This window comes from Tympanuchus pallidicinctus, unplaced genomic scaffold (assembly GCF_026119805.1).
Source record: "Tympanuchus pallidicinctus isolate F22 unplaced genomic scaffold, pur_lepc_1.0 scaffold2, whole genome shotgun sequence".
Taxonomy (NCBI): Eukaryota; Metazoa; Chordata; class Aves; order Galliformes; family Phasianidae; genus Tympanuchus; species Tympanuchus pallidicinctus.
The window spans coordinates 14,636,651-14,641,418 of NW_026294721.1; the positions used below are offsets into that span (position 1 = coordinate 14,636,651).

The following is a 4,768-nucleotide window of genomic DNA, read 5'->3' on the forward strand; positions in this document are numbered from 1 at the left end:
TGGGCAATGTGATCTTCTACTTGATCTACAGGTTGGCAATCCTGCCTGTGGCAGGGGGGTTAGAACTTGATGATCCTCGAGGTCCCTTCCAACACAAGCCATTCTCTGATTCTCTGGTCAGAATTAGCAAATGGGAGAAGGTGCAATTCTGCGTATTTTTATAGAATCCTTCCCACCAAGCATATTAGCTTTTTGCTCACATAGCTCACATGTCAGGAAGGCTTTTGTAACACATCTTTCTAATTCTTAACACCTTGTGTGATATAAACATCAGTATAATTAAAATAAGGTCATAAAACTCATCCACTTTACCTCACTATCTCAATTGAAACCAAAGTCAATCAATTCATCATTATTTACTGCCTACACAAATCTATGTGTCATATGCAAAATAAGATCCACAAATCCCAAATTCTAAGACACGAAGAAGATAGCTCTGCTGCACATGTTTAATGCATAAGCTTGGTCCTTTGTTAAGTGTATTACAAGTAGCTTTCACAAACCACCGTTAATACAGAGCCCTACTCTGCCACTATGCAAGTTTCACTGAAGTCAGCAGGATTTTTTATGTGATGGTAAAATTAAACTGATACCACAGGTTAGACTGTATTTCTGTTTTCCAGCTCAATAAAATTTTCATTTGAAAGTGGTACAACAATACAAGCAGTCATTAACTGTCATGATACATTTCAAATGACAGTATCAGTAAAACAGACTTACAACTTCTCAAGTCAGTGTCTCAGCAGAGGAAGATGCATCCCTAAGCGAGATTCCAATTTAATGCATAACTCACTATCCTCATTATTAGTCTCTATTTAAATTCATATTGATCCTTAATAAAAAATTCGAGGATGTTTTTTTCCTTTTATCAAGGAAAAACAAACCAAACAAAACACTGTAAAGAGAGGTAAAAGTGTCCAGAAGACCCATAACAGCTATCCTTCCCCATTTAGTTCACTATCCTATTTCCTATAAAGCTTGTCTAGAGGTTGAATGACAGAAAAAGGACAAGTAGTTCAGCCACCGGTAATTTCAATGGTGGGATTATATAACTACTTTACAATTTTTCTTTCCTCCCCCCTCATAAAGCAAACAGCATTTGAGAGCCCCATTCAAAATACACCAGAAGTGGTGCTGATTTCCTCACTGACTAAAAATAGGAACTATTTGAAAATGTGTATACAGTTTTATAGCTGACAAACACAAGCTATGGAGGAACAGAATCTCTAATTACTACTGCATAATGATGGCTCTATTATGGATGAAATATTACTGTGTGTATTTTTTAATATGGAAATTGAAACAGGAATCAACCAGATGCATCAGTTATACGAGCCCTGGCACACAGAGGAAATAGGATAGCATCAACTTTCCTTTTTTATGCTGTTCTTTACCCAGTGACCTACAACTGAACTTACTACAGAGTGAATGGCACGCAGCAAGTCTGGCTTACCCTGTGTCATTCTGTATTTGTTCACACATCACCAACAAAGGAAGATAAAGGATCTAAAACAGTGACACCAGAGGAGGGAGAGACAACCAGAAAGAGACAGCATAACAGATGAGGGGACTATGTAGAGGGACAAGGAGAAAATCTTCATCGCTCTTCCCTCCAAAGTCTGGTGCAGCATCTGACGTTCTGATTTTCATCTTTCCTCTTCACTACCTCTTGGCCTGCTCTGCCCACCTCACTCAGGTGAGCTCGAGCTGCTGTGGTTGTTACTGCAATGCCTGTTTTGTCCCCCCACTCAGCTCCTCCTCCCTTAGGAAGCAGCTGGCTCTCACTGAGGTCTGACATTTAGCTCAGATGGGAGTGAATCCCAAAGGGTGAGCTGAAGTGAGGAACATGGGCCTATGGGTAGGACATGGCTGGAGGCCCTGGGGAGGCTAATCAGGGCCACGTTAGTGCACCTGGGGCTCTAAACCATAACTTGCAAAAATTCTGAAACCAAATCTCTCCATAAGTTAAACAAGGAAGCTAGTATCACAAGGACACATTTACGCTTATGGGAATCTGGATGCCTGTGGCATATTTACCCTGAAAGACGCTATGTCTAACCAGACTAGGCTTCAATTTGTCACAACAGAAGCCTGACTTCCATTTCAATCCTGAAATAAAAAGCCTTGCAGAAATATTTAAAGCAGACTGAAGAAATAAATCTCACGTCTTGGATGAAATCGATCATAAGGAACAACAAGGTATTCACAAGGGAAAATCTCTATTTGTCCATCTGAGATTCTGAGATGCAGGCAGACATCATGAATCTAAAGTAATTCAGTTTGCATTCTTCATTTAATTTAAAATAAAAATCCTGGGTTTTAAAGCCACCAGAATCACACAATTTTACCTGCTCTTTTCTTCCTATTTCAATCTTGTTCTCCATAACTAGACTTCTGTATTGGAAAAAAGCCGGATAAATTCAATTTTCTGGTACAAATATCTTAAATGGAAAGATGATTACATTGATATTGTCCTAAAAAAATGAACTTGTAATCAAAACAAACACATGCAATCCAAAAAGGAACAAAAAACCCTCAGTGAGGATTTGCTGTTGATTATCATATTTTTATAGTGTAACTGTTTCTCTGACATTAAAAAAAGGAAAAAGTTTTCTTTAATGTATAGGATTCTATGTTATCATTATTATACTTGAACATATAGAAACTTATTTCCTTCTCCCTAGGAGCAGAAGAGGATTATCCAGAACGGTAGAAGTGACAAGTTAATACAAACTACAAATTACTCATCTAATAAAGAAGATATCTACATTAACATATAGCAGTACATTTATATGTGCCACATGTATAAATCATTTAAAAATTATTTTTATCTATTTTTTTCCCTGTGCTGTCCTCCATTCTCCACACATACTCATATAATCCTTGACACATTTGTAAAGGCAAAATCATTCCATTATTTCGTTGATAAAAATCTACTATTTAAAGAAACATTGTGACAATCCATATATGAAACAATACTGACCCCTAGTGCTTACCTGTTTTATTCGTTGGATTTTTTTCTTCTCAAACAAAAAGTAACTTTTCTTTAGGATGGGTTCTGCATATTTCATGCATTTTTATTCATAATGGTATATCATCCATCCCTACTAAATAAATGCTGTCACTAGAGGTTAATCAGACATGTTTCTCAAGCCCAAATGCAGATAGACATCAGCGACCCTAAGCTCCTACTGTCCACAGTTCAATACTGTGGTTCACATTTTTAAATGCTTTCTGTTTAAAATTAATAAGCACTGAGAACGTTTCCTCTCAACTGATCATCCACTATTTCGCTGCTTGTAAACTATCATCTCCTGCCTGATAGCATGTGCTGTGAACAGCAAGTCTGGAGTTTCAGCTTAGTTAACTCTCCACTTCTTAACAAGACACAAAATTTATTCTCCTGTTAAATAACTTCTATGAAAATATTATGTTTCATAACAAATAGCTTGACAATTTAGTGGAGAAAAAGTCTTTTACTCACATCAGTAAAAGATGCAATCTGGAGAGCAGAAATATTCTTTGCAACAAGGCAGGTAAGACCTTTTTTGCCCCATTACAGCTGAAACAAATTAGAAAGATGTTTCAGTAAGAAATGTAGAATCATTTAGGTTGGAAAAAAACACTAAGATCACCTAGTCCAACCATCAGTCCATCCTCACCATGCCCACCTTGGCCCCCTCAGTGCCACGTCTCCACATTCCTTGAAGGAATCTGAGGACACTGACTTCCCACTCCCCTGGGCAGCCTGTTCCAATGCCTCACTGCTCTTTTTGAGAAGCAAATTTTCCTACTATCCAACCAGAACCTTCCTTGGCACAGGTAAGGCCATTACTTCTCACCCAATTACCTAGGAGAAGAGGCAGATGCCCACCTCACCATAAGGTCTTTGCAGAGAGTTGTAGGAAGCAATGAGGTCTCCTAAGAGTCCTCCAGACTAAAGGAGAAACTGAGTAAGACACAGAATCTATTCTCATGTTTAATTAAAGGATTTCTTTGAAAAAACGATGCTTACAACAAATGCTTAAAAATTTGGGGGGAAACTCACACCAGTAAAAGATGCAATCTAGGAGGCAGTTGTACCCTTTCCACTGAGGCAGTTACAGCCCTTTTATGCCCCCTCAGAGCTGACAGAAGACAGAACGGTGTTTCAGTGGCCTGCAAATTCTTTTAAGCTTTGACAGTCCACCCAGACAACTACACAGACACCAGCTGTACCAAGTGAACTTGATTCCCCTTGTTACTCTTTACAAAAGGTGAAAATAAACTTTAAATATGGTAAAAAAAACACGTTGCTCCAGATAGATTAGCGTTTTTAGTTTGTCTCACTTAATGATCACTCCCCAAAGGATTTTCATTACGTCTGGACACAAGCCGGCCTGCCTTGCTTTGCCATCCCGCTTGCTCGGCCTGAGGCTCCCGCTGCAAAGCCGCCGCTCTGCCCGTCCTTCCGCATCGCAGCTAGGAGGGCTTTGGGGCAGCGGCTGTGGGCAGCATGAAAGCTCAGCGCTTACTTAGCTACATGTGCCATTAAGCACTCTTCTCGGCGCTTAGCGTGTATTCAGACTATTAAGACGTCCCGTATCGTTTTAACTCCAGCTCACTACTGACTATACAGAAAAATCCTCCAGCTCCGCTCTCCTCACAGAAAGATGGCGACATCCCCAATCGCTCACCGCGCCACTCCGCCCGCCATTTCCCGGCCTGGCAGCCGCGCGCAGTCGCGAGCGTGCGCGCACTCCCACGTTTCTCGCGAGACTTGGGGGCG

General features: G+C 40.1%; 1 protein-coding gene across 3 annotated transcripts in view; it reads right to left on the reverse strand.

The window, feature by feature from the left end:
* The window catches only part of FAM184B (family with sequence similarity 184 member B), a 42,830-nt gene extending 39,717 nt beyond the window's left edge, over nt 1–3,113 (reverse strand). For all 3 annotated transcript variants that reach the window (XM_052682820.1, XM_052682819.1, XM_052682818.1), the window contains exon 1: nt 2,997–3,113. The gene's annotated coding sequence lies outside the window, so the exon portion shown is untranslated. The remainder of the gene's footprint in view (nt 1–2,996) is intronic.
* Between the last annotated feature and the right edge of the window lie 1,655 nt (nt 3,114–4,768).